The sequence below is a fragment of the Chiloscyllium plagiosum genome, unplaced genomic scaffold (assembly GCF_037043375.1).
Source record: "Chiloscyllium plagiosum isolate Xiang-an unplaced genomic scaffold, Cpla_swu_hap1 HiC_scaffold_39, whole genome shotgun sequence".
In the NCBI taxonomy this organism is placed as follows: Eukaryota; Metazoa; Chordata; class Chondrichthyes; order Orectolobiformes; family Hemiscylliidae; genus Chiloscyllium; species Chiloscyllium plagiosum.
Genome location: NW_028270177.1, coordinates 76103332 through 76130958, shown reverse-complemented (window position 1 = coordinate 76130958; position 27627 = coordinate 76103332). Strand labels below are relative to the sequence as shown.

At 44.1% G+C, this 27627-nt stretch overlaps 1 long non-coding RNA gene across 1 annotated transcript in view; it reads left to right on the top strand.

Moving 5' to 3' along the window:
* Positions 1-27627, top strand: part of LOC148138772 (uncharacterized) — a 98250-nt gene that overhangs the window by 48474 nt on the left and 22149 nt on the right. The window contains exons 5-6 of the long non-coding RNA XR_015753776.1: positions 5044-5155; positions 14607-14741. This is a non-coding gene — a long non-coding RNA (uncharacterized LOC148138772). The remainder of the gene's footprint in view (positions 1-5043; positions 5156-14606; positions 14742-27627) is intronic.

The following is a 27627-nucleotide window of genomic DNA, read 5'->3' as shown; positions in this document are numbered from 1 at the left end:
CCAACTCTGTGACCTCTATCCATCCCTCAAAGGCCCTCTCTCGGTGACACACGCCATGCATTTGCAAGAAGGCAGATGGAATGATAGCATTAACTGAAGAGAACAGATATGATCGAAATGTTGTTATGGAGATGTGGCTGCAGAATGACCATGACAGCAATGTGATTATTGAAGGGTTGTAGGGATTTAGGCAGGATCAATAAAACACCAAACAAGGTCCCGTTTTGTTGTGAAGAAAGAACGCAGTCAGTGCATTAGTGAGACAGCCAATTTAATCTGGGAATCAAAATATAGTCATGTTGAATGGGCAACCTTCAAATAGCAAGGGAAATCTGGAAGATCAAATCACAAACCATGGAATCAATGGTCATTGGTAAGTTGGATACAATATTTTCTTGGTGATAGTAGACAGAGGCATGTGGAGTGGTGAATTTCTGATTGGACATCTGTGGCCAATGGTGTTTCACAAGGATCAGTGCTGCGATGTCTGTGTGTAATTTATCTCTGTGAATAAGATGGAAAGGTCAGCAGTTTGATTAGTAATTTTGCAGACAACATTTGGAGAGGCATGTAATGATTAGGGGTAGTTCGGGGAATTGGGGATAGTGAGGAAGAGTATTAAAGGTTGCAGTGGTGTGTAGATCAGCTGGAACGCTGGGCAGAGAAATGGCAAATCGAATTTCATCGGGACAAGTGTGAAGTGATGCATTTATGAAGTCAAATGGAAGAGAGAATTACACCAATTGACTAATTGGAAACATTGATAAAACAGGCGACCTTGGATGCAAATCCATAGCTCCCTGAAAATAACAACACAGCAGAATGTGTGGTAAAGGAGGAGTATGGTATGCTTCCTTTCATTTGGTTACAGAATTGAGTACAGACGTTTGCATGTCATGTTGTGACTGAATGAAACTTCATTCGGCAATGTTTGGTATGTTGTGTGTAGGTTCTCATCGACACACTACAGGAAGGATGTGGAGGCTTTGGGGAGCGTGCAACAGAGGGTTACCAGAATGTTGTCTGGATGAGAATGTGTTCACTGTCAGGAGTTTAGACACAGTTGGATTGTCTTGCAAGAGTATCGGCGGCTGAGGGGTGACCTGGTACAGATATATAGCATTAGGAAAGGCATGGATAGTGTGGATAATTGGAATCCTTCTTCCAATGTTGAAATCTCAAATACTAGGGCGCCTCGGTGTAAGGTGAGCATGAGAAGTTTTAAGTGAGATGAATGAGGCCAGCGTTCTTGACAGAGAGAGTGGAAGCTGATCAGGAGGTGGGAGAAGTGGCAATTAGAGCAAAGTTTTGAAGTGGCATTTAGACAGACAGATGAACAGGCGGAGAATAGAGGGATATTGCCCATGTGCAGGCAGATGGGATTAGTTAAGAATAGCAACATGGTCAGCACAGCCATGGTGGGCCGAAGGGCCTATTACTCTGCTGTACTGTTCTATTTTCTAACTTCATGGCATCGACCCTGTCAAAGCCCTTCAGAATCCTGGATGTTTCATTCAATTTCTCTCCCATTCTTCAAAACCCCAATAGGTTCAATGTCAATCTACTCCACCTCTTCTCATTGGAACATCCCGCCATCTCCAGGATCAGCCAAGTGAACCTTCCCTGGTCTGCCTCCAATAAAAGAATATCTTTCCTTAGGGCACGCATACTGTTCATTATAATCTAGGTGTGGTCTGACTTGTACCTTGCATCGTTTTAACTAGACCTCCCTATATTTAGACTCCATTCCCTCTGTAATAAATGGCAGCATTTGATCTGCCTTCTCTATTACCTGCTGACCCTGTAAACTACCTGTTTCAGAATGATCCACAAAGATTCCCAAAATCCTTTGTGCAGTCAGTCTGAAACCAAACGGTGTTAGCCTGACAGCAAGTCGGGAACATGCTGGAATGTGTTATAAAGGATATCACAAAAAATGATAACTGTACGCTTAGAAACAATGGGAGACGCATGATTTTATATAAGGGGAATATTTTTAAATTTGTTGCATTCTATATTTTTGTGTGACCGTAAATGGCAGAATAGTTAAATCTGGGGGAGGCTAGTAGCGCTAGGGGGATATTTGAAATTTCAGAAGCATTTTGACAAGTTTCAACAAGGGCTAAAAATTAGATCAGGAGAGAATAGGGCCCCTGAAAGGTCAATGAGGCTGTCTGTGTGGAATCACTGCTGATGGGTGAGATACTGAACAAGTATTTTGCGTTATCATTTACTTTGGAGAAAGGGATGGAAGCTCGGGATCTTGGGAAAATACATAGTGATGTCTTGAACAGAGTTTACATTGGAGAACAGGAGGTGCTGGATGTCTAAAAATGCAAAACGTTAAATAAAACCTTGGGACATGATCAGATGTATCCCAGTGCCAACTGAGAAGCTAGCGAGGAAACTATCAGGTCCCTTGCAGAGATGTTTGTGTCATCGACAGCCACTACAGACCAGTGAGACTGATGGTAGAGGTGGGTAAGTTGTTGGAGGAGATTCTGAGAGAAAGGACCATCATGCATTTGGAAAAGCAAGGACAGATTAACGATCATCAGCATGGCTTTGTGTATGGGAAATCATGCCTCAAACCTGAGTGTAGAGGTAGACAAGTGACAGATCAAAGCAGAGCAGGAAATGATTTCCACATTAACTTTAGCAAGGCCTTTGACAATGGTCTGCATGGCAGACTGGTTAATAAGTTAGATCACGCATAACCAGGGAGCACTCACCAACTGGATACAAAACAGGTTTGACTGTAGGAGACAGAGCATGTTCATAGAGGGTTGCTGTTCAAACTACAGGCCTGTGACCAACGGTGTGACATGGGGTTAGGTGCTGGGTCACTGTTGTGCATCATTTATATAAACAGTTTGGATGAGAATACAGGAGTCATGGTTAGCAAGTGTGTGAGTGACACTGAAATCAGTGGTATAGTGGACAGTGAAGAGGGTTATCCAAGAGTACAATGGGATTAACAGTACTGCTGGGCCAGTGAGGCTAGGAATAGCAGGTAGAGAAATGCACAGTGTTGCATTCTGGTAAAGCAGACCAGGGCTGGACTTGTACAGTTAATGTTCGGGCCCTGGGTAGTGTTGCCAATCAGTGACCCAGGGATACAGGTACACAGTTCTTTTGAAAGTAGCATCGCAGGTAGACAGGCTGATGAAGCCGGCGTTTGGGATAGTTACCCTTCATTGGTCAGAGCATTGAAAGTAGGAGTTGGGATGTCAGATTGTATCTGTACCGGACATTTATGAGGTCACCATATAAACATTGTTGATTATCTGGAAAAACTCATCTTGTTTACATATGTCCTTTAGGGAAGTACATCTGACATTCTTGCCTGCTCTGGCCTACATATGACTCCAGACCCACAGCAATATAGCTGACTCTGAGCTGCCTCTGGGCAATTAGCAGGAGGGCAATGTATGCTGGTCCATCCGGTGACATCCTCAGGCCGTGAATGAATCAATGAAAATACATATGTCCATCCCTACCTCTGCAAATAGCTTTAGTTGCAGCAATCCGTACTGACTTTGTAACATTATTCAGGCCTTTGTCCCTTCTGTAACACTCTCACAACCTCCAGCACCTTCAATTCTCTCTGTTCCTATATTCTGATTAAACGCTGACGTTTCCACTTCCTACTGCACTCCTTCTCGGAGACTCCCGAGCGATCTCTTTAACAAATGCGTCCACATTTCTAAACTTTGGCTTCTGCAGAATTGATAGGTTTTTTTCATCTCTTAATCAAATCTGGTAACTCCTGGGAATTACTGGGTCATGACCATCCGAGGTGGAGGAAGAGCATTAGGACGGTGTCGAGTACCTCGAGACTTGCTGTTGGGAAAAAGGGGAGTCCAGGAGAAAACAGCACAAGGAGCGTGCTGCCACACCAACGTCCCACCCACCCCCTTCCCAAGGCAACCTGTTACCCCAAGGCCACATCGGTCTGTACAGCCACCTACAGGCTCCACCTGAGAGTGGGAGAGAGTCAGCCTCGTCTGTGACCTATCACCAATGAGATGAAGAGATAGGAAGGCTAAATTCCCTCCCAATTATCCCAGCGCCTTTGTTACAAATTCCAATAACTCCCTGTTAATGCAGTGTCTAATAATGTAATGTTGTAAAGGGGCTTTAACACTGTCCTTCCACTTTTGTGTTCTGACCCTTATTATCCAGAATTTGGTTTCCTACTGCTTGATAATCTGAGGCCACATATTTTGCTGGTAATACCATTGTGATTTCAACTGTGGGAGTTCCCCATCCTGCTTCCCATTCTGTCTGGCTTTCCACAATGTTGTCTGACCTCGAATATCAATGACTCACCTTTTTGTTCACTCTGTGAAAATGTCACCCTGATTGTGATTAGACAGATATCACAGTCACATGTGCATGTAATTTATTGCAAATACTTCATGCATTCAAATTAAGAAACAGCAATTTACTTTTTTATCACAATTTCTGTCACAAACCTATTTGCTGATGTACAATTTCAGTTAAACGCAGCCCCTTCCTGTTTCTTTCTGTTTGTCTTTAGCCACATCGCATGGTGTTCCAATATTTCGACCTTTCTCTCCCCCATCTGTGTCAGTTTAAAGCAATCTGCATTATCATGGTCATATGATTGACAAGGACATTGGCCCTAGCACCGTACCAGTGGAGCCCATCCCAATATAATGGTTGACTCCTCCTTGAGTACTGGTAGCAGTTCCTACTGCATCAGAACCACGTCTTCTGACACCATTATGTAATCCTGACAACTTCCTGTACTCTGGTGATATCACTTCAGTCTCTCTCCATGTGGTGCCCCTCGCTGTGTCGGTCTATTTGCTGCCTCTGTCAGTGTTGCTCCCTCTTACAGCTCGTCTGAGATCCTGAGTCAACAAAATTGTCCATTCCAGAGAGATGCAGCAGGGCAGGCCAGGGACGGAGACTGGGATTTTTGTGGTCTCCGGTGGACTCTGTGCCACTCTGCACAAGTTATCCTCACTGCATCAATCTAATTTCCCATTCTGTCCATTTCTCGGCCTCATGCAGGTAATCAGGATATTACTAATTCCTGTCTCATCCATCACCTAATTGAAGACGCTTGGTCAGCCAGAGAGAGATGGAGAGGGAGATCTGGAACCTTCAGTAAATCCTGCAGCCGGTAAGATCACTCACAGTAAACAGCACAGTAAACAGTAGTAGGGGACTATATTCAGACCTGGAAGACAGGACTAAGATACAGAACTGGGCAAGGAACAGCAACATTCTAGGCTTCATTTGCATTACCTTGTTAGGGTCCTGCTCTTACCTGTGCTGTACTGGTCCTCAATGCGTCAGCACAGGAATCGCAGGCACCAATCCTGGCCCATGTTGTATCAGTTATCTCTGTAATATCCTCCAGTCCTGATAATCTTTTCTCTGTTTGGAATCTCCTCTAGTCCACACCATTCTCTCTGTCACTGTCAGGTTCTCTAACCCCTAACGCCCTAATGCCAGTAATTTCCTTCATCCCTGCAAACCCCGAAAGTCCTGTATATCCCTGTAAGCTCCTCATACCAATACCACCCTTCATATCAATATATTTGTCTTTAACCTTTCAATCGGTCCCTACCTAGGTAATCTTCTCCAGCTCCTACGACCCTTCCTTAGCTGTGAAAGATTTGTAATCTCTTTATCATTCTCCAATTATTCGAGCTGAATTGTTTTAAATTTCACCCTTGTTCCTGACCCCACACCCCTCCCGATCAGAGGAACCTCTTTCAGTTTGTGCAACCCTCCCCATTTGTGTAACTGTCTCCAACCCAGTAACCTGGCATTCTCCATTGCCTTCTTATCTCTGTAGTCTCCAGAAGCTAGAAACTGCCTTATATCTGTAAGCTTCTTCTGTCACCACAACCTTCCATATCTCTGTCAGTATATACAATACTACCCTACTGAAACACACTGCTGTCTGTGCCGCTCAGTCTGCCCCCCTCTCCCTAAATCCATCCCTATCCTTATCTCCAGAATCTAATCCAGCTCCCTCTATCTCTGTAAATTCCTCCAATCCCCAAACCCCTGTGTCCCACTGACATTCTTGACCAGATGTAACTCAGTTTAATTCAAACATCCTCGAGGCCCTGTAAGCCTCCCTATCTCTGTAACCTCTACCCATCCGTTCAACTCCCCACTACTGAGGATTGACTCCCTGTTTTTGCCATAAGGCAGATGGAATGACAGTGAACAGATATGATGGAACTGTCATTCCGGAGATGTAGATGCAGAATGACCGTTGATGGGAAGGGAATATTGAAGAGTTGTTAGGATAGAGTCATAGAGTCAATGAGATGTACAGCATGGAAACAGATCCTTCAGTCCAACCCATCCATGCCAACCAGATATCCCAACCCAATCTAGCCCCAAGAGGCAAACTAGGCAAAAAATCAACAAGTTGCGAAGAAAGGATGAGGTTAATGCATTAATGAGATAGCCACATGGAACTGAAGATCAAAATTTGTAGTGTATTTGGATGGAGCTGAGAATAAACAAGAAGCAGCAACCATTAGCAGGAATTCCTTTATAGGCACCAGACAGTGATGGGAATGTCAATATGGTTACAGTCAGGACACTGAATGTACTTGTAGCAAGGGCAGTACAGTAACTGTGTGTGACAGTGGTCTCCATCCCGACTGGATAACTATTGAGTATCAGGGCTGGAATGGATGGAATCCTGGATTGGATACGAGATGGTTTTCTATAACATCATATCAAGGAGCCATCAACAAAATTGTCTACTGTAGATCAAATGCTGTGTAATAATAAGCATCTAAAATTCCCATTATAAAGGAGTTTTGTGAGCAGAGACCCATAATGTTATGCAGGACATATTGAGTTTGAGTTCGGACCATGAGATGTAGGAGTAGAATGAGGCCATTTGGCCCATTGAGGATACTCTGCCCTTCAATCAGATCATGGGTGACCTGATGATCTTTAACTCTACTTTCCTGCCTTCTCCACAAAACCCTTGTTTCCCTGATTCATTTAAACCTCACCATCTCTACTGTAACTATTCTTAATGACCCAGCCACGGCAGCCCCCTGCAGTCAGGAATTCCCACAGTCACTACCCTCTGAATGAAGACATTCCTCCTCCTCTCCATCTTCAATGGGTGAGCCTTTGCTGGGGTTTTCTGCCCTCTGGTTACAGATTCTCACACAATTGAAATGAAAAGAAGTGACAAATATGATTATTGCAGATGACATGAAAATTGGTGGAGTTGGGGTGAATGAGCAAGCAGATCCAAGGTTGCAGGAGGTTACTATCAGTTGGAAAGATGTGGAGAGAAATGGCAAAATGAGTTTAATCTGGACAAATGTGAGGTCATGTCAAAGTCAAGAAGAAAGTTAGGCTACTGAGGGACATTGATTAACAAAAGGATCTTGCTGCAAGTCAGTAACTTCCTGAAAATGGCAACAGAAGTGTTTCAGATGGGAAGGAAAGCAAATAGAATACTGGCCTTCATCGGTGACAACGTTGGGTATAGTGGTTTGCATCTGATGCTGTAATTGTACAAAACGTTTGTTTGGCCACATTTGGAGGACTGTGTGCAGTTCTCATCTTCACACAATAGGAAGGATGGGGAAGCTTTGGAGAGGGTGTAAAAGCGGTTAATCAGCACGTTGCCTGTGTTGGGCTTTTTAAGTGTTTTTTGGTGTAAGAGGAAATTTAAACAAAGTTGGATTGTTTTGCGAGATTATCAGAGGGTGACAGGTGACCAGGTACAGGAACAAACATTAGGATGAGGAACAGATAATATGGATAGTCAGAATCTCTTTTCCAATGTGTCAGTTTTAAATACTAGAGCGCATAGGTTTAAGGTGAGAAGAGAAAGTTTATACGCGATGTGTGAGGCAAGTTTATTTTTTACATAGAGAGTGGAAGTTATCGAGGGAGGTCGTGGAAGCAAAAATGTGAGCAAAGTTTGAAGTGGCATTTAGACAGAAACATGAACAGGCAGAGAATAGAGGGATATGGACCATGTGCAGATGGGATGATTTAGAATAGCATCATGGACAGCACAGACGTGGTGGGCCGAAGGGCCTGTTGCTGTGCTCTACTGTTCTATTTTCTAACTTCCCAGCATCTGCCCGATCAGAGCCCCTCAGAATCTTGCATGTTTCAGTCCATTTCTTTCTCATTATCTAAACTTCAGTGGGTTCAACCTCAATCTACTCCACCTCTTCTCATTAGAAAATCCCTCCATTCCCAAGATCAGCCGAGTGACCCTTCCCTGACCAGCCTCCAATGCGACAATATCTTTCCTTTGGGCACTCACACTGTTCATAATATTCCAGGTGTGGTCTGACTGGTACCTTGCGTCATTTTAGCAAGATTTCCCTAGTTTTTAACTCCATTTCCTCTGTAATAAATGGCAGCATTTGATTTACCTTCTCTATTGCCTGCTGACCCTGTAAGCTAGCTTTTTTCAGATTGATAAACAAGAACTCCCACAACCTGCTTCCAGTCTGAAACCAAACAGTGTTAGCCTCACTGTAAGTCAAGAGCGTGCTGAAATGAGTGAGAAAGGATATGTCAATAAAACATAACTTGACCCTTAGAAACACATTTTATAAAGGAGAATGTGTTTTTGAGCCTGTTGGATTTAATTTGTTGGTGTGAGTATAAATGGCAGCATTGTAAGTGTGTCGGAGGGGTGTATTCGTATGGGGGGTATGGTGTATTTGATTTTTCAGAAGCCTTTACGCAAGTTTCAATAAGGGCTAATGAGTAACTTGGTAGAGAATAGGGCCTCTTAAATATCAATAAGGTCACCTATGTGTGGAACCTGAGGAGAAGGGTGACGTATTGGACAAAACAATCTTGTCAGTATTTACTGTGGAGAAAAACATGGAAGCTCAGGAACTTGGGGAAAAATATAAAGATGTCTTAGAAAGAATCCTCAACAGAGAAGAGAAAGTGCTGGAATCTTAAAACAAATAAAGCTAGATTCATCCTCAGTAGCTCATTAGGTCTATGCTAGAAGATTGTGGGAAGCTAGGGAAGAGATTGCAGTGTCCCGAACAGAGATATTTATATTATCAACAGACACAGTGAGGTACTGGAAGACTGGAGGGAGGATAATGTTGTTCCATCACTTAAGGGTTGCAGGGAAAAGCCAGGAAATTACAGCCCAGTGAGCCCAGTGATGGGGAAGTTGTTGGAGGAGATTTTGAGAAAGGAGCTACGTATACTTGGAAAGACAAGGGCTGATTAGAGATGGTCAGCATGGCTTTGTGAGTGGAAAACTGTGTTTCACAAACTGGATTGACTCTTTGAGGATGTGGCCAAGAGATAGATAGTCAACGTTGGCCACATGGACTTCAGCAAAGCATTTAACAGGGTTTGAAGGGATGTAGAACATCTAGTCAAGAGGAAGAAGGAAGCTTATTTAAGGTTGAGGAAGCAAGCGTCAGACAGGTTCCTAGAGGGTAACATGGAGCAGCACGACGGCACAGTGGTTAGCACTGCTACCTCATAGCACCACGGACTCCGTTTCGATTTCAGCCTCAGGTGACTGTCTGTGCGGAGTTTGCACCTTCTCCCCGTGTCTGCGTGGGTTTCCCCTAGGTATTCCAGTTTCACCCACAGCTCAAGGATGTGCATGTCAGGTGACTCAGCCATGCTAAATTACCCATAGTGTTCCCGGATGTGTAGGTTTGGTGCATTAGTCGGGGCAAATGGAGAGAATAAGGTTGGGAGAATGGTTCTGGTTGGGGTACAGTTTGAAGGGTTGATATGCAGGTATTGGGCCAAATGGCCTGTTTCTACACTGTAGGGGTTCTCTGAAGGTCGCCAGGAAGGAACTGAGAAATGGACTTAGGACAGCTAGAAGGGGGCATGAAAAAGCATTCTTGGGAAGGATTAAGAAAAACCATAAGGCATTCTCTACTTATGTGAGGAACAAGAGCATGGCCAGAGTGAGGGTAGGGCTGATCAGGATAGTGGAGGGAACTTGTGTCTGAAGTTGGAGGAGGTAGGGGATTTCCTTAATGCATACTGTGCTTCAGTATTCACTCCTGAGAGGGACCTTTGTTATTTGTGAGGACAGCGTGAAACAGGCTGATTATATGTGAACAGATTGATGTTAAGAAAGAGGATGTGCTGAATATTGTGTAAAACATAAGGATAGATAAGTCTATTGGACCAGACGGGATGTGCCCAAAGTTACTACATGAAGTGAGGGAAGAGATTGCTGTGCACTTGGCAATGACCTTTGTGCCCTCACCGACCACTGGAGTTGTACCAGATGGTTGGAGGGCGGCAAATGTTATTCCCTTGTTCAGGAAAGGGAATATGGAAAATGCTGGGAATTTCAGACCTGTCAGTCTTATGTCTGTGGTGTGCAGATTATTGGAGAGGACTCTGAGACAGGATTTATAATTCCTTGCAAAACCATAGTTTGATTCGAGGTAGTCAGCATGGCTTTGTAAGGGGCAGGTCATGCCTTACAAATCTTATTGAGTCCTTTGGCGATGTGATAAAACACCTTTATGGCTCATTCAGAAAGTAGGTGACATGGGATACAGGGAAACCTGACTGTCTGGATACAGAATTCTTGGCTCGTAGAAGATCGAGGGTAATGATGAATGGAAAGCATTTATCCTGGAGCTCAGTGACCAGTGGTTTTCTGCAGGGAGATGTTACAGGACCTCTGCTCTTTGTGGTTTTATAAATGACTTGGATGTGTGAGTGGAAAAGTGGGTTAGTAAGTTCGGCAATGACACGAAGGTTGGTGGAATGGCTGATAGTGTGGAGGGCTATTGTAGGTTGCAACTGGGCAATGACAGGATGCAGAGCTGGGCTGAGAAGTGGCAAATGGAGTTGAATCTGCAAAAATGTGAAGTCATTCATTTTGGAAGACTGAATATGAATGCATAATGCAGGGTTAAAGGTAGGATCCTTGGCAGTGTGGAGGTTCCAAGTCCACAGATCCCTCAAAGTTGCCACCCAAGCGGATAGGCTTGTTAAGCAGGAATATATTGTGCTGGATTTCATTAGCTGGGGGATTGAGTTTTAAAGCCGTGAAGTTATGATGCAGCTCTACAGAGCCCTGGTTAGATCCCACTTGTATTATTGTGTTTAGTTCAGGTTCCTTCATTACATAATGGATGTGGAAGCTTCAGAGACGGTAAAGAGGAGATTTACCAGGATGCTGCCTGTACTGGAGAGCATGTCTTATGAAGAAAGCTTGAGGGAGCTAGGGCTTTTCTCATTGGAGAGAAGAAGGCTGAGGGGTGACTTGGTAGAGGTGAACACGATGATGAGAGGCAAAGAGAGACTGAATAGTGAGAGACATTTTTTACCCTGACATAAATAGCTATTACAAGGGGGTATAATTTTCAGGTGATTCTCGGATGGTTAAGGGGAGATTTCAGAAGTAGGTTCGTTACATATAGAGTGGTGGGTGAGTGGAATGCACTGCCAGCGGTGGCAGTAAAATTAGATGCATTCAGGACATTTAATATACTTCTGGATAGGCACATGGATGATAATAAAATGAAGGGTACGTAGGTTAGTTTGATCATACAGTCAGATAAAGGGCTGGCATAGCATCATGGCCTAAGGGTCTTGTGCTGTACTGTTCTGTGCCTGTGTGGTAAACTGGGTAATAAGCTCAGATCAATGTAAAAGAATATGGCATTCAGGAGGACCGAGGGAACTGGATACAAAATTGGGCTTGATGGTGGGAGACAGAGGGTGATGAGAGACATGTTGTTTTTCTGACTGGAGGCATGTGACCAGCGGTGGAGTGGGTCCCTGTTGTTTGTCATTTGGATAAATGGTTTGGATGGGAATATTGGTTTCCTGGTAAGTAAGTTTTCTGGGTTGCACTGAAATTGCTGGTAAAGTGGACAGTGAAGAATGTTATCTGTGGTTCAACAGGATGAACAGTACACTGGGATAGTGGGCTGAAGAAAAGCAGATGGAGTTTAATTATATATCTGTGAGGTGTTCCATTTTGGTGAAACAAATCAGGGTGGTACTTGTACAGTTAATGTTTGGGCCCTGGGTAGTGTTTTCAGTCAGAGATCCAGTGACCCAGGTACACAGTTCTTTGAATGTGGTGTCACAGGTAGACAGGCTGGTGAAGCAGGCGTTTGGAGTGGTGACCTTCATTCGGGAGAGCATTGAAAGTAGGACAAGGATGTCATGTTGTATCTGTACAAGATATTGGCAAAACCACCATGAAACCATTGTTGATCAGCAGGATGAACTCTATTAGTTCATTTACCTCATTTAGGGAAGGACATTTGACACTCTAACTTGGTTTGGCATACACGTGACTCCAGACCCACAACAATTTGACTGACTCTGAGCTATCCTCTGGGCAATTAGCAGTGGGGACAACGATTGATGGTCCAATCAGTGGCACCCACATCCCATGAATGAATAAATAAAAATACTTATGTCCCTCCCGACCTCTGCAAACCCCTCCAGCTGCAGCAATCCGTTCAGGCCCTGACCACTCTCTGTAACACTCTCACCACCTCCAATCCCTTCAATTCTCCCTGTTCCTATCGGTTAAATATGCCCTGACAATGTTTCCCCTTCCCAACGCCCTCCCCCTGCTAGCAGACCCGCTGCAATCCCTTTTAAACATACTCCAAAAACACACTCTCACTTCAGGATTTTAAGCACTTTGTGGTGATCTTCTCAGCCTCATAATCTAGTATGATCCCTTTTGTCCTGAGTGAGGGACCAGTGGGGATTTCTTGTTGAAGTTATGTCTGTTTCAATGGAATGCCCTTTATTTGAATGATTTACACTGTTCCTTCAAATATTTTCCACTGTCCATTTACGGTCACATATTTCAGTCTGTTTAACCTGTTTACCTTCGTCAGTTCTCCTTTAAAACTCATGTAATTGGCTGTTTTTGTTTCTAGTTGTAGCTTGTCCTTTCTGTGATTCACTTTAAAACTATATATTTCTTTAAACTGCACTTTCTCACAATTTCCCAGAGGATCTCTCCAGGTGACATTACTCATTCACTAAGTTTCATCACACAACGGTCGATCTGAGATAGTTACATCCCTAGCCAGTTGCACAATGTGTTATTCAAAGAAACACTGAAAAAAAATCTCTGAACTCCTCTTTCAATATCGCTCTTGTCAGTGTGAATGTCCCAGATTTTGGGAATATTGAAATTTCCCAAAATTATCACAATGCTTTTATTAAAAATTCTAATTGATTCCTGTTTATTGCAGTGATGAACAATGAAATGCTGTTCGATGGCTAAAACTGTTCTGCTCCTTGAGTCCTTGGCAAGTAGTGGCCAGAGTTTACATTCAGACTGACTCTACTTCATGTTCTGAGACCAAATGCTTTCTCTGTAATGCCTTTATTACCCATTATTGTTAGCATTGCCCATTTTGCCTGAATTTCCACAAGGTTGTGAACCATTGAATATTTATGTTCCACCTTTTGTTCGTTCTGGAACCATGTCTCACTGCTGTCTAAATCTCTTTTATCTCTGTGTCACAAATCCATCTACCCCATTGCAGAGACTTTTTCCATTCCAAACAAAACATAACTTACTCTTTCCCACAATTTCCTGTCACAAACCGATTCACTGATGTACAGTTTTAACTAAACTTTTTCCCATCCTGTTCCTTTCTGCTTGTCTTCAGGCATATCCCCATGCTGTTCCGATGCTTCACCTTTTCTATTTGGATTTGGAGAGCTCCTTTCACCTGAACCATGTCCCTGCATCCTCTCTGTCAGTTTAAAGCCCTGTCCGTAAACTTACCGACATGATTGGCCAGGACACTGGTCACATCATTGTTCCAGTGGGGCCCAGTGCAACGGGATTGTTTTTATTAACTCATGGGATGTTGGTATCTCTGTCTGACCTGCCTTTCTTTCCCAGCCCTAGCTGCCCTTGAACTGAGTAACTTGCTCGGCCATTTCAGAGGGTCATTGAGAGACAAACACTTTGCTGTGGGTATTTTGTGCAGACCACGTGAGGATAGGCAGATGTCCTTCTCGAAATGACAAGTGTTTGTATTTTTTGTACATTAGCAATTGTCTCATATTTATTTATGGATTATTAATTATTATCTTTAAAAGTATTGTTTTCAAATTCCCCCATTTCTGGTGGTGGGATTCAAACATGTCTCCCCGAACATTAGCTGAGGTTTGGGATACATGCTCTAGCAATAATGCCACTAGGCCTTCACTTTGCCTGCTCACTGGTTGTTCATTCCTAACCGGTTATACCATCTTGAAGCAGAACCCCTTCTTCCCACACAATTGATTGATTCTGAGACATTCTGACATGATTGTTTGAGCCTGATACCTTCCAGCACTCTGGTGATATCACACAGTATCTCTCTCCATGTGGTATCGCTCACTGTGTGGGTCTAATTGCTGCCTCTGTCAATTCCCCTCGCTCTTATAGTTACTCCAGATCCTGAGTCAACAGAATTCTCCACTCCAGAGAGACGCAGCAGCAGAGGCCAGGGATGGAGTCTGGGATTTTCCAGATCTCTGTTTTACTCAGGACCATTCTCCATGTGTAACTCTCACTACATTAGTATAAATTCCAATTCTGTTTATTTGTCTGTCTCCTGGAGGTACTCAGGAAGGTCCTGACTCAACACATTTCACAGCTGCTGGGTGTCTCGTCCATCACCACATTGAAGATGGTTTGTCAGCGAGAGAGACCATGGGCAGGGAGATCTGGAGCCTTCAATAAATCCTGCAGTGAGGTAAGATCACTCACAGTGCATAGAGCAGAGAGCAATGAGAGGGCTCCATATATCAGCTAACAAGACATGACATAGATACAGTGCTGGAGGGGGAGCAGAGTACATACAAACCTCAGGCTCAATCACCACCCCTGCTGTAAGTTTTGTTGTACTGAGACAGTATCGGGAGTGTCACAGTTACCAATCCAGGCCTGTGCTGTCTTAGTGAGCATCAGTACAACAGAGGGGAAAGCAGGCTTCCCAAGAGAGGATGGGAATGCTGCCTGGGATTTCTCTTCTGTATTTCCCTCTCCAAAATTGTATCTATGGCATGTCGCATGGACCGGTGTCTTCAATAATTTTTAACTCCTATAACGGTTCCTAACCCTGTAACCTCCTCCCTTCCCTATAGTCCTTCCACATGTTTGAAATGAACTGCATTCCAGCCTACCATCCCAATCTCTGTAACTTGCTTCAGTGTCTAGTGTGCCTTATCTCGGTAGTCTCCTCCTCCAATGGCAGAGTCATGCAGCACGGAAACAGAACCTTTGCTTTGATCCAACTAGTCGATGCTGAACACGGTTCCTGAACGAGTCGCCTTTCCCTGCAATTGGCCCGTATCCCTTCAAACCTTCCCCTCTCCATGTATCCACCCAAATGTCTTTTCCATGTTGTCATTGTGCTTCTCGCCATCACTTCCCCCGGCAGCTCATTCAATTTGTGCACCATGCTCTCTGTGAAAAATGTTCTCCTCTGATCACTCTTAGGTCTTCCCTCTCCCACCTCATATTTCTGCCCTCCAGTTATGGACTCCCCTACCCCGGGGTAGAGACCTTCACTATTCACCTTACCCGTACCCTTCATGGTTTATAAACCTTTATAAGGTCACCCCTCAGCCACCTACGCCCAATGGAAATACGAAGGACAATGCCACTGCCACTACTTTGCTATAATGTTCTGGGATACAGTTGTTCAAGACCTAGGGCTTTTTCTACATTTGTGTTCTAAGACATCCAGCACCACCTCTCCTGTAATGGGGACTCTTTACAAGACATCACTGTTTCTTTCCCTTTGTTTTCTAGTCTTTGTCCACAGTACATTCTGACATAAAATATTCATTTCGGGTCTCGCGCATCTCCTGTGGTTCCACACCTGAGGGGCCTTATTGTCTCTCTCGTTGCTTTTTTGTAATTGTATGCTGCAGAATTTCCTTGCATTCTCCTTATCCTTATCTGCCAAAGCTATCGAATTCCCACTGTTTTGCTTTCCAGCTTATCCACCCTATCCTTGTAAGTCAAACCCTTCAGTATCAGTAACATCTTCGCCAGTCTTTGCTCTGTGTACAGTTTCAGAAAATGCTTCCTAAATCGGGAGAATCAGGATTCTACACAGTACTCCAACTGGGGACCCAGGAATGTCTTGTAAAGCCGTATCATGATGTACCAACTCAATGCTCTGACCCATGAGGGAAAGTGTGCCTAATCTGCTTTCACCATCCTGTCCACCTGTGATGCCACTTAGAAGGAACAATGTCACTGCACCCCTTGGTCTCTCTGTGTGTTCGACAGCATTGAACGGGGGCCCTACCATTAACAGTGTTGGTCGTCCCTGTTTTGTCTTAACAAAATCCATTAATTAAAATCAATCTTTCATTCCTTGACCAACTTGTCCAGTTGATCAAGAGCCTCTTTGATAACTGTCTTCACTCCCCACTGTAATACTTATTTTGCTTACGAACAATGATTCCTATATTCTCGTTTATGTAAATAATGCACATGTGGCCCCAGCACCAATCCTCTGGCACACCGCTGGTCAGAGCCTCCAGTCCACACAACAACCCTCTCCCACTACCCTCTGTCTCCTACTGTCAAGCCCATGTTGTGTCCGGTTGTCTCGCTCTCCCTGATCCCATGTGATCTAACCTTACTAACGAGTACACCAGGCTAAACCCTGCCTAAGGCCTTGCTGAAGTCAGCATAGACAATGTCTACTGCTCTGTCTTCATCTATCTTGTTAATTACCTCTTCAACAAACTCAGTCAAGTCTGCGAGACACTACTTTGTATGCACTAAGCTGTGCTGACTATCCCTAATCAATACTTGCCTTTCCAAATGCATGTAACTCCTGTCCTGCAGAATCACTTCCAACAACATTCGCACCACTGACATCAAGCTAACTAGTGTTTAGGTCCCTGGCTTCCCCTCGCAGCCTTTCTTAAATACTGGCACAGCATTAGTGACCCTCGAGTCTCCCAGCTCATTACCTGTAGCTGTCTTTGATAGAAATATCTCTTTAAGGGACCCCGCAATTTCTTCCCTAACCACCCGCCCTATGTCATGGGATACACCTGATTAGTTCCGAGAGAGTTGCCTAATTTTTATGCGTTTTAAAACGTTCAGCACTTCCTGTTCGCCAATGTGGACTCTTGTGAAGACATCACTGTTTATTTCCCTGACTTCCCCAGAGTTTCTCCACAGTAAGTTCCGATGTGAAATGTATGTTCAAACTGATAAAAGTGTGGTAATTTTGCCAAAGTGCTCCCCTACAGACACTTCAGTCCCTTTCCCGACTTTTGTTTCCCAAGGGGAGATCAGGTTTTATCCCTTTCTGCAGTCAGGCCATTTCCATATTGACTGAGACAGTTTTCTTGAACATACTGAACAAATTCCTCCGATCCAAGCTGTATACATTATGGCAGTCCCAGTCAAGGTATGGAAAGTTAAAATCCCTGACCATTACGACCCTATTATTCTTAGACATCTGAGATCTCCTGATACATTTGCTGCTCTATTTCCCATTGACTATTGGAGGCCTGTAATACAGTCATATCAAAGTGATGACTCATTCTTATTTCTCAGTTCCACTAAGAGAATTTCACTGGGCGATCCCCAGGCACATCCTCTCTAAGTGCTGCAGTGATTTTTTTCACTAATCAAGAACTCCACTCTCCCTCCATTTTTGTTTCCTGTTCTGTCTTTCCTCTAGCATCTGTCTCTGGAACATTGAGCTGCCGGTCCTGTCCCTCCCTCAGCTGTTGTTCTGTAATACCTGTGAATTTTCAGTCCCATGTTCCCATCCATGCCATGCGCTCATCTGCCTTATCTGTCAGGCCTTTTACATCAAAGTAAGTGAAGTTTAATTGATCGGTTTTCCCTCATTGTCTGCTCTGCTCTTGCCTGCCTTATCGATTGAAATGACTCTTTGAAATTCAGTCCCCACCTCCACCTTCAGACTGTAGACTGAGACCATCCCCATCACTGTGGACAACACCCTCACCCTTCATGTCATCTGTAAACCTTCTGCCATCACATCCAACTCATTAATGTACATAATAAACAGCGATGGTTCCTGCACAGATCCCTGTGGTACATTCGATGGTGAAAGGCTTCTAATCACAGAAACAACCCTCCACCAGTTTTGATTCCAATTTGCCAACTTACCTTGGATCCCATGGGCTCTTCCCTTTTGGACCAGCCCTCCATGTGGGACCTTGTCAAAGGCCTTAATGAATTCCATGGAACCCACAACATCTGCACTGCCCTCATCAACATTTTCAATCATAATTTCAAAGAAAACTCAGCTGAATTCATCAGACAGGATCTTCCTTTACCAAATCCGTGCTGACTATCCCTAATTGTTTCTTGCCTTTCCAGGTATTGCTTCAAATTGTCCCTCAGAATTGTTCCCAATAATTTCCCTCCCCCTGCTGTCAGACTATCTGCTCTGTAATTAGCTGTCCTATCCTTTGGGTCCAGTGACCACAACTATCTTCGTTTTAACATTGTTATGGATCAGACAGGTTGACAGATTAAGGTGTGAAACTGGAGCAGGGCCAGATTTGGGGCCATTAGGCAAGATCGAGCAGAGGTAGATTGGGGGAATTAAAAATCACACAACACCAGGTTATAGTCCAACAGGTTTATTTTGAAGCACTAGCTTTCGAAGAGCAGGTGATCATCCTAAAAGATGAAAGGCTTAAACTAAATGTGTTTGATATTACATTCCATGACACTACTATCATGTTGCTATAAATTCTGAGCCTTATGATTGTGCTCCACAACTACATGATGAAGTAGCGCTCCAAAACCTAGTGCCTCCAGATAAACCTGCTGGACTCTAAGCTGGTGTTGTGTGATTTTTAACTTTGTACACCCCAGTCCAACACCGGCTCCTCTACATTATTACTACCATCGATTGGGCAAGTCTGTTTGAAGGAAAAGGAATGACTGGCAAATGGGAAGCTTTTAAAAGTGTGATCTCAAGAATCCAGGGCCAATGTGTCCCTGTTAGAGTGAAGGGAAAATCTGGCAGGTTCAGGGATCCCTGGCTGATGAGGGATATTGTGGCTCTGTTCGGGAAAAAGAAAACAGCATACATAGAGTTTAAGCTATTCGTATCTTCTTCCAGTCCGAAAGACATGATCAATCTGTGGAGCCGGTACAATCCTCTTCGGTCCCTGCAGCACTCCTGTTCTGTAGAACTCACTGCAATGCCTGTGACTATCTGATCCAGTTCGGAAAAGACTCACTATCTGTGTAACATCCTCTGTTGCCTATCACCCATCCTGTCAATGTCAGGTCTTCCAATCTGTCCATCATCTACTCATCTCCCTAACCTTCTCCATCTCTTACACCCCTATCTGTGTAAATGTCACCTTCCCCTACAAACTTTCCCACTTTGACCAAACTGCAGGAGTTACTAATGCTGCCTTATCTGTGAAACTGTCTCCAACCAAAAAGGATGTCCTTATCTCCCGGTAAAATTGTCATACACCACACCCTCTATACCTAAATAACTTGCAGAACCTAAGCCTTTCAATAACTATAAACATCTTCAGTCACGACTGTCCTCCACATATCTGTTTGTTCTTCTAATCTATAAAACCGTCTAGATTTCTGTAATCTGCTCCATACACATAAAACACTCTTGTCTGTGCAAACCACCCCATCCTACCATCATCCTTATGCCTGTAACTGCTGCATCCCTCCCCACCTCCCCATCTCCATGAACTCCTGTAGACCTTACAGCTCTCCACATTTCTGTAACACCATGTGGCTCTATGCTCCTCCCTCCCTGTGAAACCACCTCTAGTCCCCACACCCCTCCCAGTCTGGGTCATCTGCTCCAGATCAGACTATTGCTGACAATCCTAGCAATCCATCCTATTTGTGTGTCTTCATTCATATCCCATCTCTCCAGCTTTTTGAAACCTCTGTGTGCCATTGTGAGTCTCCCTATTTAGAATATAGAGCAGTACAGCACAGTGCAGGCCCTTCGGCCTTCGACGTTGCACTGACCTTTTATCCGACTCTCAGATTAAACTAAACTACAGACCCTACATTTTACTATCATCCATGTGCCTATCTAAGTGTTGCTTAAATGTCCCTCATGTATTGGACTCCACTACAAATGTTGGCGGTGCATTCCATGCATCTGCCACTCTATGTGTAAAAAAAAACACTCACATCTCCCGTAAAACTTTCTCCAATCACCTTCCATTTATGTCCTCTCGTTATAGCCATTTGAGCAATGGGAAAAGTATCTGGTTATCCTCTCTATCGAGGCCTCAAATCATCTTGTTCACTTCTATCAAGTCACTTCTCATCCTTTTTCAATCCAATGAGAAAAGCCCTAATTCCCTCAACTTTTCTTCATTAGATTTCCACTCCTGATAAATCTCCTCTGCACCCTCTCTAAAGCTTCCACATCTTTCTGATAATGAGGCAACCAGAACTGAACACAATATACCAAATCTTCTCTAACCAGGGCTCGATAGAACTGCAGCATAACTTCGTGGAACTTAAACTCAATCCCCCTGCTAATGAAAGCCAACACACCAAACACCTTCTGAACAAGGCAATCAACTTGAGTGATAACATTGAGGGATCTATGGACATGGACTTCAAGATTCTTCTGTTCCTCCACACTGTCAAGAATCCCGCCTTTCACTCTGTAAAGGCTGTCTGTGGAATCCTGCAATCTTAAACCCTCCCTATCTTGGTAACTTCCTCTGATCCCTACAACTCTCGTAAACAGTGAAACCTCTTCAAGTCTCGACAATCCTCCTTCGCTCTGTAACCTCCTTTATTAGCATCAACCCTCAAAAGTCCTGAAGCCTCTTTTTTTTTTAACCACAGCAGTATTCCTAATATCTGCAACACTCTCCCATCCTGATATCATTCACTGTCTCTGTAACCCCCATCACCCACCAGTCCCCTCTGGGGAACATTGCAGAGGAAGGAAGGGTTGTAGAGTCCGGGTCATGTTACGGAGGTAGGAAGGGCCGAAGAACCTGGAGGATGGTACAAATGTAGGAAGAGACGTGAATCCTGCAGGAGGCTAGAGGGAGCTGGATTCATAGAACCTGCAAGATGGGACCAAGAATGGGTTGTGGAACCTGAAGGATATAACAATTTGAATGACTGACTCTTTTTGATCGGACTATTGGGCTGATCTCGCTGTCCTATTTATGCAGATATTTATCATAATGGCTGTGCACAGCTTCAGATTCCCAGGCTGGGAGATGTGGGCTCAGATGTGAATCTATTTGCCCATTCTGTCTGTGTGCCTGACACTGACCTGGTGGTGCTCAGGTAGAAAGCACTCTCCGTATATCTAAGTGACCAGAGCTCATCACATCAAAGCCTTTGTTTGAAATGTTCTTTATTTTTTTTTCATTATTTTCAAGTGGCAATTCCGCGAGATGCAGTAATTGGGGAGTTTCCATTTTGAGAGAATGAAACCTTTACCATTGGAAATTGGGAAGCCTTCCAAAATGAGATAACGGCAGTCCAGAGACAGTGTACAGTATTCCTGTTAGGGTGAAAGGAAAGGCTTGTAAGGTGTAAGGAATGCTGGATGATTAGAAAATTTGAGGTTTTAGTTCAGAAAAAGAAGTCAACATATGTCAGATACAGACAGGAGATCTCCCGACATATTTGTTCCTCAGTCTGCCACAGGTTATTCAGGGTCCGTACACTCGGATCAAATTGATGACCCATTCTTATTTCACAGTTCCACTAACACAGTAGCCGATCATATAGGAATGTCCTCTCTAAGTATTGCTGTGATGTTTCATGCACTCAAAACCCACCACCACGCGTCCTTCCTCTCTTGTCAACCCTTCTATGCTTCCTGTGGTCTCTCTATCTTGAAACAATGATTTGTTGTTCCTGTGCCTCCCTCAGCAGTGTTTCTGTAATGATTTGATTAGATTAGTTTACTTACAGTGTGGAAACAGGCTCTTTGGTCCAAAAAGTCTACACTGACTGTCCGAAGAGCAACCCACCCAGACCCTTTCCCCTACATTTACACCTTCACCTAACATTATGAGCAATTTAGCATGGCCAATTCACCTAAACTGCACATCTTTGTGACTGTGGGAGGAAACCAGAGCACCCGGAGGAAACCCACGCAGACATGGGGAGAATGTGCATATTCCACACAGATAGTAGCACAATGATAACTATAATCTCCCAGTCCCATATTCCCATCCATCCCCGCGTTAATCTTCCTTAGCTGTCAGGCCCCTTGCATTGAAATAAATGCAGGTTAATCATCAGTTGTTCCCTATTCCCTGCTTTGTTCTTGCCTGCCTTGTCTGTTGAAATTCCTCTCTTTAACTTGTGTACCAGGCTCAATCTTCTTTCTGTCTTTATGACAGTTTAAGGTCCACTAGTTTATACACTCTCTCAAGCCGCTCCACTAATTTGCCCACCAGAATGTTGGTCCACATCCCACCCCAGGTCAGGTCCATTCCCCACCCTGTCTCCCTGTGCTGATACCTTCAGGGATCTATGGACTTGTCCACCAAGCTCCCTGTGTTCCTCAGTACTCCACAAGGACCTACCGTTCATTATGTCTGTCCGTCGCTTATCATTCCTACCACAGGGTATTATCTCATTTCGATCACTACTAAACCCTGCTCAAATTATCATCTGAAAGACATTGAACTGTAGACTGAGATCAACCGCCGCACTGTGGACAAAACCTCACCTTTCATGTCATTTGCGAGCCTTTTAATGGTTAATTCTGCATTCACATCAGAGTTGTTAATGCACATAATAACCAGCAATGGTTCCTGCACAGATCCCTGTGGTACACCCAATGGTGAATGAATTTCAAACACGAAGCAGTCTGTCCATCAATTGTGGATCCAATTTACCAACTTGCCTTGGAACCCAATGGCTCCTTACTTTTGGATCAGCCTTCCGTGTGTGAACTTGTCAAAGTCCTTATCCAATTCCATGTAACATCTGCACTGCCCTCATCAATACTTTTAGACACCATTCCAAAAAACTCCACTGAATTTCTCAGACAGTATCTTCCTCTCCCAAATCCGTGAGGATTGAGCCGAGATGATCCTTACCTTTGTAAGTGTTGATTCATCCTCAGAATTGTTTCCAATAATTTCCCTCCGCCTGTTATCAGACTATCTGCCCTGTAATTACCTGGCCTATCCCTGCTGCCCTTCCTAAACAAAGGAACTACATTAGCTATCCTCCAGTCATTCGGCACTTCACATGTGGCCAGAAAACTATTAAATATATCCACCAGGGCCCCAGAAAACTCCTCCCTTACCTCCCATAACAGCATGGGATGCATTTTATTGGGCACTGGGGATTTCTCCAGCTTTATGCCTATGAAAACATTTAATACCTCCTCCGTATTGATCTTAACATGTTCTCGAAACTCACCATCCCAAATAAAATCCCTGGCTCCTGTGTGAATACAGATGAGAATTATTCATTGAAGACCTCACCTACTTCCTATGGCTTCATGCACAGATTGTCTCTTTGGTTTCTAACAGGCCTCACTATTTCTTCAGTAATCCTCTTATTCTAAACATACTGATAAAATACCTTGTGACTTTTCCTTAATAGTATCTGACAAGGATATTTTATGGTCATTGTGTGTCCCTCATTTCTAAGGATATCCTTGCAGTCCCTATACTTTTGAATGGCTTCACCTGGTTTTATCGCACTGTGTTTTCTTTATCCATCTCACGATGTCGCTTGATCAGTGTTCACTGGATTTGCTGCCTTTACTATTCCCTCGTCAGGAACACACTGGCCCTGAATTCTCACTGTATCACTTTAACATACTCCCACTTTCCAAATATGGACAAACTGCAGATAGTCTTCCCAGTGTATGTTTGCCAGATCCTCTCTAATGAAAGTGATACTGATAGGAGATTCAGTTGTGAGCGTGACTGACAGGAGACTGTGTGGCTGCAAAAGAGACCCCAGGATGGTGTGCTTTCTCCTGGGAACCAGGGTCAAGGATGTCTCTGAGCGGTTACTGAACATTCTGAAGGGGAGGATGAATAGCCAGAGGTCATTGTGCACATTGGTCCACATGACAGAGGTAGACAATTTGATGGGGTCCTGTGAAATGAGTATCAGGAGTTAGGTAAGAAGTTAAAAAGCAGGACCTCAAGGGAAGTGATCTCCAGATTGCTCCCAGTGCCACCTGCCCCAGTGAGGATAGAAATAGAAAGATAGGCCAGATAAGTGTGTGGCTGAGGAGCTGGGGGGGGGGTGGGGGGGGGGTGCAGGTGTGAGGGTAAGGTTTGGATCATTGCGATCTCTTTTGAGGTAGAGATGACCTATACAAGATGACGGGTTTGACTTGAACCAGAGGGACGCCTGTATCCCGGCGGGGAGATTTGTTAGTGTTATTCGGGGAGGGGTTTAAAAAGGTTTGGCAGGGACTCTCAATAAGGGAGGGCCTATCGACCAGTCAGAGGAAAAATGCATCAGCCATCGAGAACAAGTTTGCTATTCAGGATATCCAGGGGCACAGTCAAGGGAGGGAAAAGACTTTTGGTTTAACATGCATTTATTTCAATGCACGAGGCCGGACTGGTAAGGAAGACGAGCTCAGAGCATGGATTTGCTCTGGGGACTGGGATATTATAACCATAACAGAAACATGGCTGAGAGAAGGGCAGGACTGGCAGCTCAGTGTTCCAGGATACAGAAGCTACAGGTGTGACAGAAGGACAAGTAAGTGAGGAGGGGGAGCTGCCCTTTTGATGAGGGAGGTCAGAACAACAGCGCATCGAGAGGATACTCTTTAAGAGTCATCAAATGAGGCCATATGTTGAGACGTTAGAAACAAAAAGGGGATGGGCACAGTGTTCAAGATTCCCAAATAGCCAGCGGATACTAGAGGAGCAGATGTGTAGAGAGATTGCAGGTACCGAATGAAATAATAATGTAGTATTGGTTGGAGATGTTAACTTCCCCTGGATGGACTGGGCCACCCACAGAGTAAAAGGCCCGTAAGGAGTGCAATTTGTCAAATGTGTCCAAGAAATTTTCTTAAATCAAGATGTAACTGGAACAATGCCGAACTCTACTCAGGCGGGTGCAACACTGGACCTCCCCTCAGACAACGTGGTCAGGCAAGTGACTGAATAGTCAGTCAGAGAGCACTTTGGGTCCAGTGACCACAACTGTCCTGGTTTTAACATAGTTATGGAAAAAGATCAAACAGGTTAACAGATGTGAAACTGGAGCAGGGACAATTTTGGGGCTAGTTGGCAGAATCGAGCCGAGGTTGATTGGGTGAATTAAAAATCGCACAACAACAGGTTTAAATCCAACAGGTTTATTTTGAAGCACCAACTTTCGAAGCTCAGGTGATCATCCTAAAAGGTGAAAGGCTGAAACTAAATGTGTTTGGTATTACATTCCATGACACTGCAATCCTGTTGCTATAAATTCTGTGCCTTATGATTGTCCTCCACAACCACCTGATGAACACACAGCGCTCTGAAACCTAGTGCCTCCGAATAAACCTGCTTGACTGGAACCTGGTGTTGTGTGATTTTAAACATTGTCCACCCCAGTCCAACACCGGCTCCTCCACATTATGATTACCATCAATTGGGTGAGTCTGTTTGAAGGAAAAGGAATGACTGACAAATGGGAGGCTTTTAAAAGTGTGATCTCAGGAATCCAAGGCCAGTGTGTTTGAGTGAAGGGAAAATCTGGCAGGTTCAGAGATCCCTGGCTGATGAGAGATCTTGAGGCTCTGTTCAGGAAAAAGAAAGCAGCATACATTGACTTTAAGCTATTTGTATCTTTTTCCCGTCCGAAAGATACAATCAATCTGTGGAGACCGTACAATCCTCTCGGGTCCGTGCAGCACTCCTGATCTGTAGAACTCACTCCAATGACTGTGACTATCTGATTCACTTCCGAAAAGACTCACTATATATGTAACATCATCCCGTGGCTATCTCCCACCCTGTCAATGCAAGCTGTTCCAGTCTCTCCATCAGTCCACTCATCTCCATGACCTTCTCCAGCTGTTACACCCCTATCTGTGGAAACGTCACCCTCCCCGACAACCCTTCCCAATTTGACAAAACTGCAGGAGGTTACTAATGCTCCCTTATCCATGAAACTGTCTCTAACCAAAATTACTGTCCTTTCCTCCTGGTAAAAATGTCTGACTCCACATCCTCTATATCTAAATAACCTGCAGAACTTTATTCTTTCTTTAACTATAAACATCTTTAGTTGCGACTGCCCTCCACATAGCTGTGTATTCTTCTAATCTATAAAACCGTCTTGATTTCCATAATCTGCTCCATTCACCAAAACCACTGCTGTCTGTGTGAAACTCCCCATCCTACCAACATCCTTCACCTGTAAACTGCTCCATCCCTTCCAATCTCCCCATCTCCATGAACACCTGTAGGCCCTACTTTCGAGGAGCTATGAACCTGTATTCCAAGGATACTTTGTTCAGCAACACTCCCTTGGACCTTACCATGATCTGATCAGGTGTACCCTCGAACTCTGTGGCAAGCTAGGGAAGTGATTGCTGGGCCCCTTGCTGAAATATTTGTATCATCGATAGTCCCTGGTGAGATGCCAGTAGACTGGAGGTTGGCTAATATGGTGCCACTATTTAAACAAGATGGTAAGGAAAAGCCAGGGAACTACAGACAGGTTCGCCTGACGTCAGTGGTGGGCATGTTCAAGGAAGGAATCATGATTTGCATGTATTTGGAAAGGCAGTGTCTAATTAGGGATAGTCAGCATTGCGTTGTGCGTGGGAAATCATGTCTCAAGAAATTAAATTGAAGTTTTTGAAGAAATAACAAAAAGGATTGATGAGAGCAGAGCAGTCAATGTGAGCGGTATGGACTTCACCAGTTTCCACATGGGAAACTGGTGAGCAAGGTTAAATCTCAGGGAATACATTTGGTTCCAGAACTGGTTCGAAGCTAGAAGACAGAGGGTGGTGGTGGTGTTTTTCAGACTGGAGGCCTGTAACCAGTGGAGTGCCACAAGGATCGGTGTTGGATCCACTATTTTTGTTATTGATATAAATGATTTGGATGTGAACATAGGAAGTGTAGTTAGTAAGTTTGCAGATGACACCAAACTTAGAGGTGTTATGATAGCGAAGAATGTTACCTCAGATTACAATGTGATCTGGATCGGGTGAGTCAATGGGCTGAGGTGTGGTAGATGGAGTTTAATTTAGATAAATGTGAGGTGCTGCATTTTGAGAAAGTGAATCCCAGCAGGACTTATGCACTTAATGGTATGTTCCTAGGGAGTGTTGCTGAACAAAGTAACTTTGGAGTGCAGGTTCATAGCTCCTTGAAAGTGGAGTTTCAGGTAGATAGGATAGTGAGGAAGGTGTTTGGTATGCTTGCGTTTACTGATCAGAGCATTGAGTAGAGGAGTTAGGAGGTCACGCTCTGGCTGTACAGGACATTGGATAAGTCACTTTTGGAATATTGCGTGCAATACTTGTCTCCTTCCTATCGGAAGGATGTTGTGTAAATTTAAAGGTTTCAAAAAAGATTTACAAAGATGTTGCCAGGATTGGAATATTTGAGCTACAGCGAGAGGTTAAATGGGCTGGGTATTTGAGGCTG